Here is a 14,314-nt window from a genome sequence, read left to right as displayed (position 1 = left end):
GAAAAGTTGATTTTTTTATTAAAGATGCTTCTTACACTTCACTAAAACTTCATGTAAACCATTTTCAGGACAGGTCCTGACAATCAAATTAAATGCACTGTATACCCAAGTTTCTGGAGCTAACTATTTGCAAAAATTGTGTGCTTGGGTCAGTGTCTTTCATCCCCATCTAGTCCATCCATCAGCAGCACCTATATAGATTTTTTCTCCACATAAGGAAGCAGGTAATAGTAACTGAAGACTGCAACGAATGAGCATAAACTTAAATAATCCTTCCATTATTGAAGGGCTCAGTCCAAGAGAAGCCTACTAAAGTGCCAAACCTTGTTTCACCCCTATAAAATTTAATTAAAATCAATAAACAATCTTAGAACAGGCTACCTGAAGAACAGTTTTCTCCCACACATATGGCCATGAAGGCTATTAATGACCTTTGGAGACTTTCCCCAGACTATCTCCATTCAGTTTCTTTATGGGAAGTATACAGTTCTTGGAAAATGCCCTTTCATTGGAGGTATATAGTTTCTGGAATTTCATCCTAAATAATCATTACTGCACCCAGATGGTAAACCTTTTTTTCTTTGTTCAGTAGCCTAATCAAGGTATGGATTGTGTGGGTTTATTAGTTTGATTTTTGTAGGTAGTCTTGATGAAAATAACTAAATACTAACTTTATTAGCTGCTGTTGCTTATAGGAAGAACAGAAGAAACAGTGAGTATTTGTCGTGTTAGGTACTGTATCTACTGCAACTAAACATAGCTTGTGAGCTACAGGATAATATGTGTGATTATGCCATTCTTTGTGTTATATTGTTTATGGTCTCAGAAAAGAATCAATTCAAGTTAGAAGACCCTTTCTTATATCTTCTATGCAGTGTCAGGTTTTACAGGACTGAAAATCTGTGAAAAGGAAACTTGAATAATAGCTAATGACAACTTAGGCATTGTAATAATCAAAATATGATTTATGTTGAACAGCAAATTAGGGACACAAATAATTGTATTCTGCTTCTCTTGTTCTGTATGGGAATTAAAGACTGTCCAACCTTACATTAATAAATGTCACTGCAGTATTACACTTTCGACACATGCAAGGTTATTCTTTAGAAAGATAATTTAGCCAACATTTGTCAACATAGTTGATTGTTATCTCCAGTCAGAGAAGGTTCATCATTGTTAGCTGAGGTCGATTCATCAGTAAACAAATGACATAGAGCATTGCAGCTTTTCTCATTGCCATTCAATATCAAAAAGCTCTTTCAACCTTGAAGAATAAGGTTAGAAATCGCTCCAAATAAAGAAATTCATTAAATAATAGAATGGTGTTGTACTGAACCTTTCTTTGTACTTTGGTGATATTTTTCAGTGTTTTTGCAAAGGAAGAAGATAAATAAATTCACGAAGTAGAAATTTGTACATGTTTCTTATAGAATGAAGTAGTAAGGGAACTGTATTTAGTTTATATGGAATACAAAACGACTGAGAGGATCTTTACTATTTTGTTGCTGTTACTATATTTCACACAGTAATGCACAAATTCTTTAAAACAAGCTGTCAGGCCTATGAGGTAGATCAGATTAGGTAACTGACTGTATGAGAACTATTTATTTATTTATTTATTTTATTGAATTTCTATACCGCCCTTCTCCCGAAGGACTCAGGGCGGTGTACAGCCAAAAATAAAACCATGACAATATAAAAATTAAAAGCAATTTAAAACAATTTAATAAATTGGCCAAAAAACTCTAATAAAACAACCCATTTAAAATAGTAAAATGTTATTATTATTTAGGCCAGCCCTGCTTGTTGGAATAATAATGTTTTTAAGGCGCGACAAAAGGTGCGAAGGTCGTGAATCCTACGAATCTCCGGGGGCAGCTCATTCCAGAGGGTAGGGGGCCCCCCAGAGAATGCTCTCCCCCTGGGGGTCATCAGCCGACATTGCCTAGCGGACGGCACCCGGAGGAGCCCCTCTCTGTGGGAGCGTACCAGTCGATGGGAGGCTATCGGTGGCAGAAGGCGGTCTCGTAAATACCCAGGTCCCAAGCCATGGAGCACTTTAAAGGTGGCAACCAACACCTTGAATCGCACCCAGAAGACCACCAGGAGCCAGTGCAGCTCGCGCAGGAGCGATGTTACATGGGAGCGTCGAGTCGCTCCCATAATTACCCACGTGGCCGCATTCTGGACCAGTTGGAGCCTCCGGGTGCTCTTCAAGGGGAGCCCCATGTAGAGAGTGTTACAATAGTCCAGATGGGAGGTGACGAGGGTGTGAGTGACTGTGCATAGGGAGTCCTGGTTCAGAAAGGTCCAGAAACTATACAGTCTATATTGAGATAGACTATCATACAAGAATTTTGTAAGTTCTTCCTCCCCCTCAGTTTCTCACCAAAAGGAGAAATTGGAAGGGAAGTGGTTGAATTACTTTTTTGTAGCATACACAATACATTTTATTGCACTTTCTTGGACCATCAACCATACCTCCTCTAAGATAGGTTGGCAAAGAACAAGGCTGTTTATTCTCCCCTTTGAATAAATAATGTTGAATATATATTAAGAAAAGATGGATTGGAAGATGAGAGTGATTTTAAAATTGAAGGAAGAGACATCGATAACTGTTATGTTGATGACACTCCCAATGGCTGAAAATAAAAATTTTCTGCAAGGTTTAAAATTAGAAATTGAAGAACACAGTGAAAAAATGGAACTACAATGAAATACGAAGAAGACCAAACTAATGACAAAAGGTAGACTAGCAGCCTTAGAATTGATAATGTAGATAGCATATTATTGGATATCTTTTAGGATTAACCATTTAGTATCAACCATCAATACTAAGGAACTTGGTGATCAAGAAATATGCCACAGAATAGCTTATTTCTACTGGTTAGAATGCTATGAGATCATGAAGATCTTGGAAATATTCAAATGCCATGTTCTCTCTATGCTTACAAAGATATTATAAGTCCTGGTATTTCCTTTGATACTCTATGGAAGCAAAAGTTAGACTTTGAAGGAGCAAGATAGGAAGAGTATCGATGTCTTTGGACTTTTTTGCTGGAGAAGACTCTTGAGAATGCTGTGGAGAATCAAGAAAACAAGCTGATGGATAATTGAACGAATCAACCAAGAATTCTTATTTGAGACACAAATAATCAGGCTCAAATTATCTTATTTTAGACATATTATATGGAGATCCTAACTATCTGGAAAAGAATCTAGTGCTTGAATGGTGGAAGGAAAGAAGAGAAGAGAAGAAGATGAACAACATCAAGGTGGATAAACTCAGCTACAATTGCCATGTGTGCGCCATTGGGACACCTGAAAGAACAGTTTAGGTATAGAGTGTCATGGAGAAAAATCTATCTATGTGGTCACCCAAAGTTAGAAACGATGGCATGCTATCTAATTTGTTTCCAATGTTGGATTTGCTTTAGTCAATACCAATTTTTTTTTTCTTTTGGACTTCACATCATATAATTCTGAACACATAGCAATAAATCTAATACAGTAAATTCACAATATACTAACAATTGTTTCTATACTAAAAAACTGATTTTAGAAATTTTAATTATCCAAAAGAAATATACAATTTATTGTCATTTTCTGAATTTAACACTGATCTGAAAAATACTTTTGAGATTTGTTCAGCAGGTCTTTCACTGAAAGAAGAAATGAATAGAAGGTCATATGTTCTTTATGTCTATATTAATTTCATACTACATAACTTCCTCTTGCTTTGTGATGGTTGCCTTCCACTTATCATGATGAAGAAATGATATAATCCATTGAAAAATAATCACATTTAAATATTTGTAACTCTAATACATAAAGCATCTGCTTAACTTTATTATGGATATCATAAGCAGAGTGCGCCAATATTTTAAATGGGTTAAGATAAGGGCAAGGAAATAAATAATGAAATACAGCTCTACATTGATTTATGTCAGCATCATGCGGTATAAAAACCTTGTATAAAGTAATACATTGAACCAGTGGAAAAAAGGGAGTTGTAGAGTATGGTTTTCTAAGTTTTCTAAGCCAAATGCATTCAGACATAGGCTGATATATATTAGAAGTTTATTATTAAGCATAACATTACACAAACATGTTTTCTTCCTTATTTTGTAATCTATGGATAGTGAAAAAAAATTCCCATCTTTTCTACAGCTGGATTTCTTATACATGTGATTAGCATGGAAGAAAAAGAGATACAATGCATCACAACACAACAAGCATGTTGTATTATGTTGTGCATGATAGATTCATGTATCTTAAAAGTGTACCTTGGGGTTGATGATCCTTCATCTGTTTTGGCATGACATAGAACATAGAATAACAGGTTGGAAAGGATGTTACAAGTCTTCTAGTCTAACCACTTTGGACAAATGGTTGTCCAATCTCTTCTTGAAAACCTCCAGTGATGGAGCATACACAACTTCTGGAGGGAAGATATTTCACTGATTAATACTTCTCACTGGTAATTTCAGATCATTTCTCCTTAATTCTAGGTTGGATTTCTCTTTGATAATCTTCCACTTCTTATTTTTGTCCTAATTTTGTATTTTATTGTAGAGATTTACTCTTAAGCATTACATTACACAAACATGTTTTCTTCCTTATCTTGTGATCTGTGGATAGTGAAAGCATGTTCCCTTTGTTTCCAGAATCTCTGGCAATGCCATGAGAGCCGAGCAATAAAGAACCCTACTAGCATGCTATCTACATAGATAGGAATATATTTCCCACATATAATAACATAAGTCATATAGCAATAGCAATAGACTTATATACATAGGGCTTTACAGCCCACTCAAAATGATTTACAGAGTCAGCATATTTCCCCCAACAATCTGGGTCCTCATTTTACTGAACTTGGAAGGATGGAAGGCTGAATCAACCTTGAGCCTTTCAGAATCGAACTCCTGGTGTGAGCAATGAGTTAGCCTGCAGCAGTGGTGAAATCTGGCTAGATCTATCCGGCTCGTGCGAACCTATAGGGCTGGAGGCCGGAGGCTCCCTGCACCCACCGGGACATCATTACGTCTCATTTTTGATCCTCTGCGCATGCGCGTGCGCGCTCACATTTTCGAACCAGTAGCAAAGGTAAGTGCATTTCACCACTGGCCTGCAGTACTACATTCTAATCACTGTGCCAACACAGCTCTTCACTAGTCACTTCCTGTGGTACAACTAACAATAATTCTGATCAGTAAGGTCCTGGGTTTCCTTCAGTTTTTTACTATTTTATTAATAAAGTAATTTATTTATTAACTTATGTTCACAAAGGTTTAAATATCTCAAATTCAAATGTTGCAAAACAATACACTGCCAAATCAATTTTCAATAAAAGATTGACCCTGCTTTAATGAACCTCATCAATCTGTTTATCTTCTCAAAAGTTTTAATAAACTTACATTTCTGAAACTTCAGCCAGTGTGGTCAATGATATGGAATGCCTGGAGCTATATCCCTGGATTATCTGGGGAACCGTATACTTTTCATTTTATAATAGAAAATATATTTTGGACAGTTTTGTTAAGCTAATGGTTAACTTCAAAAGATTGTTACTATTCTTGTGTGCACTTCCTAATTTCAAATAATATAAATGTGTCATGGTGTATTCTGTTAAAAAATGTGATGTTGTCTAAATAGCTTGGGTCTTTTTTAATGTATTTATCATCATGGCTTACACCAGCATTCTGAAGTTATTGTGTTTGAGGACTGATTGCTGTAAAAATAAGTTGAATAAAAAATTGATTTGATTTAACTTAATTGCATGTAGTCCATTCAATTTTAGGAGTGATTTCCACTCTAAAACAACCAAAGACTTAAATAATGTCAAAAAGGCAAAAACCAAAACAAAAACCTGTTTTTTAACTTCAAAAAAGGACACTGATCGAAGGTCAAATAGTTTGTGCTCAGACAAACACATGTTGATATTCAGAACTTTGGAAGAAGCTTTTCTAGCCAAATTTGGATATCCAACATCAAAGATATCATTTTAAGAAGACGTGGCAGATAAGATTATTTATATAGCCTTGGGGATTGTCTAGTGTATTCAATCAGCTATCTATTTCAGACAATTCCTATCTCTATAAAATATTTCAATATGTAACTATGGAATTATTCAAAATATGAAACTTCTTTGAGGAAAAGGTTTAACAAAGGGAGATACAAGATGCTTTTAGGGATGTTTTTTTCATGCAAATTATTTCAGTTCTAACCACCTAGCAAGCCTTTTCCAGTCTGAAACACACCAAATGCATTGGATTACAAATTCCACTTCCACACTTTCTAGTATTGAAAATTGTTCCAGTTTTTAAGTAAACAAGGCTGGGAAGATCTCTATTTAGAACAGTGGTTCCCAACGTGGGTTCCACACCCCACAGGGGGCAAATTTGATTTTTAATGGGGGCAATTTGAACCTTGTTTAAACCAAGTTAATGGCCTTTTAGGCTTCCTCTGTGTGAGTAGAGTTCACTTTTTGAGTAAAGTAAGAATTATATGTCACAGGGGAGCATCAGGATTTTAGAGATGCTTAGGTGGGGCATCGCCAAAAAAAGGTTGGGAACCACTGATCTAGAACCTTGGAAGTTTGCTGCCAATCGCTACTTATAATACTGAGCTCAGTGTACCAATACCTTGGTCTGTTTGTTTCAATGGGATGTGAATTTTATTTCCATCTGTTATCCAAGGCAAGCTATACTAACAAATGAAGAAATAGTCCTTCAGCATCTTTCCCCTAAAGCACATATATTTGAATTCACATGGCATGAAGAAAAATGAAGCATTACTAGAGCACTAGTTTACTCAGTCTATTTTTACATGTACTGCTTTTATAGATTTTCCATTTTTGCACCTATGGAGCTGTTTTTAGGCCTATTTGAGTTCCCCTCTACTATGAAGTTCTTCGCACCATTTTAGGAGAAAAGTTTTGGAAACCGGCTTTAAAATAGATTTGGCTTTTAAAGCCATTTAAAAAGAAAGACAATTCCAGTCTGCGACTGGGTAGAGGGAAAGAGAAACAGAAAAACAAAAACAAACCCTATGTACCATGTGATGTAACCTCAACATTACTTTGCCAATTGCAGGATTTTCCTTCCTAAATAATGAAGGCCAAATCCCCAGCCACACCCTCCGAAGGTTTCCTACTGCTGGCCTAACATGTAGAATATATGGAGAAAAAAGTCACAGTGCAGCTGTTAGATCAGGCGCAGGAAATGAAGACGTGACCAGCTCGATACATTTAGTAACTTTATTTGTTACAAAGTATAAAACAAGACTGCTGGCGCGCTGCCGGAGCTCTCCTTATATTCGCTCCGGCAGACGCACCGCCCCTTGACAGGGATTCAAATTTCCCGCCTGATGGCTAGCAGCCAATCAGGGCAGATGTCCTTATAAGGACATAACACTCCTCCCCCCTTAGTCCGGGAACTGTTAAACTTCGTCAACAAAAGTCACGTAATCGTGCAGGTACGTAGGACGCCTCGGCACCCTAGCTGACCTGCGCAGTCTCACTTCTTCTCTGTCTCCGGCCTGGATGGACGGGGCTCTTGCATCTCCTGGTTCCCTCCCTGGAACCGGGCTTGGTTCGGCCGTCGAGTGTGCGGGGTCACCCTCAGCGCCTCCGGCCGGACCGCAGACCTTGGCTGGCTGGTTCTGGTGGTCTTCCTCCTGGCCTGTGGATCTATCGCCTCATCTCGGTTGCTCGGTTCCAACCCGGGAACAGCGTCTGAGTCTCGGTAAGTCCCAGGCTGTCGCTTGCTCCTCCCTGGTCTCCCGGGCGCTGCGGTTCGGTTGCAGTCCGGCTTGCTGCCGTCTGGGTGGTGGTTCCGCTCGGTGCCCTCGGGTCCGGTCCGCCGGCTGCGGGTGGTTCTGGCTTGCGGCATGCTGTTCGACCTCGCAGGGGTGGTGTTGGTCCCCTCGGTTGGGCTGGCATTGGTCTACCCCGTCTGGTTGGCGGTGGTCGACCTGGTCGGGATGTTGTTGAGGGGCTACCTCTGCGGAGCGGTGGAGGTCTCCCCTGCCGGGGTGGTGCAGGTCTCCCTGGCTGGGTTGTTGTCGGCTTCCCCTTCCCCCTAGTCCCTGGTCTACCGCTGGTTGGTGCCTGGGGTCATCTGGGTCGGGTTGTTGTTTCCTGGCTGTCTTCTGAGATGGGCGGGGGTCCCCCTCGCCGGGGAGTCATGTGCCACCCTCGCCCATGGGTAGTGGGTTGCCAGACTGGGTCCCAGTCTACTCGCCTGGAACTGCGGTCTCCCTGGCCGGACTGGCGTAGGCTGCCGTCACTGGTGGGGTGTGATGCTTCTCCTCTGGGCAGGTCCCGGTCTACTTGTGGGCTGGGTTGGTGGTCCCTGGCCCTGTTGTGCCGGGTGCCCACCTCGCTGGGTTGGTGTTGCCATCCCCCGTGCGGCTGGCCCCAGTCTACCTTGCTGGACTGCCGACGTGACAGTGCCTGGTAGTGTGCTGGGCCGGCCTCGTCGGGATGGCGGTGGTCTGCCTCGCTGGGGTGTAGTAGGCCTACCTTGTCGGAGTGTTGTAGGCCTACCTCGTCTGGGTGTGGTAGGCCTACCTCACCGGGGTGTTGTAGGCCCACCTCGTCTGGGTGTGGTAGGCCTACCTCGCCAGGGTGTTGGAGGCCTACCTCGTCTGGGTGTTGTAGGCCTCCCTCGGCAGGCTGGTTTTCGTGTGCTCCCCCCACCTTTTCCGGAGTTGGTCGATGTGACGTCTGCAGACCTGTCCATCTTCCAACTCCACGGTGTAGGATTTGGGGCCGGTTATGCTGTCAATCTTTCCCTTCAGCCACTTAGGAGAGCTGTTGAAATTCAGCGCGAAAACTGAATCTCCCTTGCCGAAGGCGCGAAGCGGGCGGCTGGCGGTTGCGGTCACTTCTGGGCTGTATTGGGGGTGCAGCCGGTCCAAGGGTGACCTCAACCTTCTGCCCATCAGCATTTCGGCCGGGCTCTTGTGGGTGGTGGCATGCGGCGTGATGTGCTGGGTGAGGAGGAAGTTGTCTATCCGTTCCTGCCAGTCTCCCGGGCCCATCTTGGTGAGTGCCTCTTTGGTGAGCCTCACCATGCGTTCAGCTTGTCCGTTTCCGGCCGGCCTGTACGGGGCGGACAGGGCGTGATGGATGCCCAGTCCTGCCAGGAAGGACTCCATGGCAAGGGATGTGAGCTGGGGGCCGTTGTCGGAGACCAGCACGTCCGGTAGTCCATGTGTGGCGAAAAGGCGGCGCAGGGCTCGGATCGTCGCTTCTGTTGTGGTAGATGCCATGGGTACCACCTCGAGCCACTTGGAGAAGGCATCTACCACGATGAGGAGGTGTCGCCCTTGCATCGGACCCGCGAAGTCGATGTGTATCCTCGACCAGGGGTTGCTGGGGGTCTCCCACTTCGCGACTTCGGATTGTGGCGGCGCTGGGCGAACTTCTTGGCACGGGTCACATCTGGAGACCCATTGTTCAATGTCTCTGTCCAGGGAGGGCCACCAGACGTAACTCCGTGCCAGGGCCTTCATGCGGACGATGCCCGGATGCCCTTTGTGCAGAGTCTCTAGCGTCCGCCGTTGTAGAGTGCTTGGGATCAGCACCCTGTCTCCCCATAGTAGACAGCCCTTTATGGTGGACAGCTCCTTCTGCTTCCTGGCGAACGGGCTGAACCTCTCTTCCGTCTTTTCCGATGGCCACCCTCTGAGGATCCAAGACTTCACTTGGCGGAGTGTGGGATCCTTTTGGGTGTGGACGGCCACATCTGCGGATGAGACTGGACAGCTGGCGTCGTCATCTATGTGGAATAGGTGGAGCGTGGGGGCTGGGTCTTCAACCGGATTCTTCGATGGGCATCTGCTGAGTGTGTCTGCATTTCCTATGGCTGTGCCTGGCTGGTGCACGAGCCTATAGGAGTAGCCGGCTAGGAAGATGGCCCATCTCGTCATCCGCGGGGACATGAAGGTCGGGGTGGGTTGGTCGCCTGCGAGGAGTCCCAGGAGTGGCTTGTGATCGGTGATTATGGTGAAACGTCTTCCGTAGAGGTATTCATGGAAGCGCTTCACTCCTGCCATGATGGCCAGGGCTTCTTTGTCCAGCTGACTGTAGTTCCTTTCTGTGCTGGACATGGTCTTCGAGAAGTAAGCGATCGGGGCTTCCATGCCGTTGGGCAGTTTGTGGCTGAGAACTGCCCCCACCCCGTAAGGCGACGCATCACAGGTCAGCTTGATGGGGAGCATCTCGCTGTATTGGATGAGGATGCTCTTGGACATCAATAGTCCTTTTATGGCCCGGAATGCTGCTTCCTCTTCCTGGCCCCACTTCCAGGAAGCTGATTTCCCCAGCAGGCGGTGGAGTGGCTCAGCAACTGTGGCTTTCTGTTTTAGGAAAATTGCGTAGAAGTTGAGCAACCCAAGGAATGCCTGAAGCTCCGTTTTGTTTTTTGGGCTTGGAGCTTCATGGATTGCTTCCACTTTTGATTTGGTGGGGTGGATGCCAGTGCTATCAATGAGATAGCCCAGGAACTCGACTTCCTGTACTCCTATGATGCACTTGTCCCGCCTGACCCTCAAGCCCTTGGCCTTGAAACGCTGCAGGACAAGCCTGAGTCTTTCAAGGAGTTGAACTCGAGAGTCACCGGAGATTAGCACATCGTCGAAGTAAGGCACCACCCTAGAACGCCTTGGAGAAGGCGTTCCATCATAGATTGGAAAATGCCTGGGGCAGCGCTGACTCCAAATTGGAGGCGGTTACATTTGAATGCCCCCCTGTGCGTGGCAATTGTTTGTGCCTCCGCCGTTGTTTCATCCACTGGCAGTTGCTGGTAAGCCTGGGCCAGGTCCAGTTTCGCGAAAATTGAGTCCGTTCCCAGGGAATGCAACAGATGTTGCACGACTGGGACTGGGTATGCGCTCTGTGCCAACGCCTTGTTGATGGTACAACGGTAGTCGGCGCAGATGCGCACAGACCCATCATGCTTCAGTGGGGTCACATTGGGGGTCTCCCATGAGGCATGATCGATCGGTTCCAGAACGCCCTGGGCGATCAGCTTATCCAGCTATTCGTCTACTTTCGGCCGCAGGGCAAACGGAACTCGGCGGGGCTTAAGCCTGATTGGGGTGATTCCCTTGTCCAGATTAAAGGAAATTGGCCTCCCCACAAATTTCCCCAGTTTACCATCGAAGACTTCTTTGAACTCTTCGAGGATGGTGTCGAGTTCGTCCCTATGGATTTCGTGGATGCTCTCGATGGAAAGCCCCAGCGGCTTAAACCACTCCACTCCTAACAGGTTCGGTCGGCTGTTCTCCATGATGGTGATGGGCAGCTCTCCGGTAAAGTCGTTGTATTTGATGTGGATGGTGGTTCTGCCCAGGAATCGAATGGGGTTTCCGTTGAAGTCCACAAGCCTCGACTTCGGGGTTTTCAGCTGGGTCTTCTTGCAGGATGGCTTCAGCTGCTGTAGGTGCTGCCAGTCCATGATGGAGTAGGCGGATCCGGAATCTACCTCCATCTTACACGGTGACCCCTCTGCCAGCAGCGTCACGTGGAACTTGGTGGTCCCCTCGTCGCTTGTGTGTGCGATGGTGGTCTGGTGCACAGTTCTGTTTCGGGAATATTCCTCCTCCCCGCGCCTGGGCTGGTTCGAGGACCGTTTGGATGTCCTCTGGTTGCCTTTGCGATTCTCACGGAATCGTGGTCTGGGCGGTTCCGGGGCTGGATCTGCTGCTCTGCAGGCCTCGGCGATGTGCCCCCTCTTCAGGCATCGGCGGCAGGTTGCGTCCCTCCATCTGCAGGTTGCTCTGGGGTGGTCGCCTTTGCAGCTGCCGCATCGTTCTCCCCAGTCGCCATGCTGTGGGTTTTCCCGCCTGGGGGGGCGGAAAACCTTGTGGACAGCCCTTTCCTCATCAGACTCGGATTGCGTGGTTGAGTCGTCTGATGAGGTCAGGCCCGACTTGTGGATCTTGTGGATCCCTCTAGCTTTTACCATCGCGGCGGCTGCCTTCTCGGATGTTTCAGCCGCTGTTGCTTCGTCGAGGACGTCTTTGAGTGGGATCCTCTTTCGGCTGAGGAACTTCTTCTGCAGACCCACATCTCTCATTCCAAAAACAACGCGGTCTCGGATGGCATTGTCTATGTTGTCGAAATTGCAGTTGGCAGCGATTTGGCGAAGCGCTGCCACGAATTCCTTGATGGATTCACCTTCCCACTGGTTTCTCTGTTGGAAGGTGAACCTGTTGGCGATTGGGGTGCCTGTGGGTGCGTAGTGCTCCTGTAGGACTTCCTGCAGGTCGTTCCAGGACATCTCCTCAATGTCCCCGGGTGCCACGAGGTCAATCGCCATCTCCAGGACGTCCGATCCGCAGTGAGCCAGGAAGAGGGCTCTTTTCCGCTCATCGTCGAGGTTCTGGTAGCCATTGCTTCACAGGAACTGCCGGAATCGGACCATGTACGACCTCCACTTCTCTCGGGATGGGTCGAATGGGTTCAGTGCGGCAATCGGAGCTTGCGGAGTTGCCATTCTGAGAGTCGCTGTGGTTTAGTGACTTCAGCTCGGTGGGCGATCGTGCCACGAGTCTTGCTCAGGTTCTCTTCTCTAGTCCTTCGTCGCCAGTGTTAGATCAGGCACAGGAAATGAAGACGTGACCAGCTCGATACATTTAGTAACTTTATTTGTTACAAAGTATAAGACAAGACTGCTGGCGTGCTGCCGGAGCTCTCCTTATATTCGCTCCGGCAGATGCACCGCCCCTTGACAGGGATTCAAATTTCCCGCCCGATGGCTAGCAGCCAATCAGGGCAGATGTCCTTATAAGGACATAACAGCAGCCATACATACTGTACCTGTCTACAAGCCTTCCTGACAGATGCAGGACTTCAAGTATTTGGAGTAATCTCAAAAGCATCAGAAACTATATGACACTGAGACCACTTTAATAGACTACAGAGAAAAACCTCTTATAGGCCTATCTGGTTTATGAAGTCAAGATGATTTATTTTTAAAAAAGCATTCCAACAAACATAATCACCTCTAATTGTACCCAAATAGTTGGGATGAAAATCTTGCTATGGTTGAGAAATTATTGTCATAAAAATATGAAAGTGGCGATGAAACAATTACAGCTTATTGTTTCAATGAAATGGCCTTGAATTTTTATTTTGCCTGCACATGCAAGCTTGGGTCATCAAAATGCAGAATTCATAGCAGTTATTAAAGTGAACCATTTTCTAGACCATCTGGCCAGTAATTAATGATGACAAAGAGCTATAGAAAGTGCAAGTATCTCTTAATGCAACTACCTTACAGGATTGGAAAACATTGGAGGAGACAATGCTATGCATATTGTTTTGACTTCCAGAGGAAATACAGGATATAAATCTAATGAATAACCCTTTACTAAAAATATATCAGTGACTGATATTGTGCACCAGACAATCTGATTGCTTTAGGATCTCACACTGTATTCATTGTGTTTTGTGACCAGCTCACATTGTTGTTATTATCTTTTGGTCTTTATTATCTTTATTATTATTATTATTATTATTATTATTATTATTATTATTATTATTATTGTTGTTGTTGTTGTTGTTGTTGTTGTTGTTGTTGTTGTTATTATTACTATTATTATCCCTTTGGATCAGTTTTGACTCCTGGTGATTGTCTGGACAAGTCCCTGAAGTTTTCTTGCTAAGATTTCAGAAGTGACTTTATATTGCCTGCTTCCTAGGGCTGACAGAGAATGATTGGCCCAAGGTTCACCCAACTGGCATCATGCCTAAAGCAGGACTTAACTACTACACCAAACCAACTCAAATATTATTTACTAGGAAATATTTGAAATGTCATAAAATTTTAATGATAGGGTGCTAAAATATTCTAACACATTTTACCTTTTATATTTTACGAGTGAAATCTCTGAATTCTTACAGCAGTCAGTCATATTTGATTTTTATTATTTTTTATGTAATGTGTATTTACATTTCGTGATTTGCAGATGAAGACAAGAGCTTGGCAGATTGTTTTGTGCTTACATTTAGAAGGGAAGTTCATCAAATTTGCAGATGGCATCAAGCTGGCAGGAGTAGCCAATACTCCAGAAGGTAGGCTGAAGATACAGAAGGATTTTGACAGACTTGAACACTGGGCCCTATCTAACGAAATGTAATTCAATGGTGAGAAAAGTAAGGTTGTACATTTAGCCAAGAAAAACCAAATGCACATGTATAGAATAGGCGGTACCTGGCTCAGTAGTAGTAACTTGCAAGAGGGATCTTGGAGTCCTAGTGGACAATCACTGGAAATACTGTATAAGCCAGCAGTGTACTGCA

The sequence above is a fragment of the Pituophis catenifer genome, unplaced genomic scaffold, assembly GCF_029215685.1.
Source record: "Pituophis catenifer annectens isolate HBS135680 unplaced genomic scaffold, rPitCat1.0.hap2 SCAF_7, whole genome shotgun sequence".
Taxonomy (NCBI): domain Eukaryota; kingdom Metazoa; phylum Chordata; class Lepidosauria; order Squamata; family Colubridae; genus Pituophis; species Pituophis catenifer.
The sequence above is the reverse complement of the archived record's forward strand: the minus strand, read 5'-3'. Positions refer to the sequence as shown.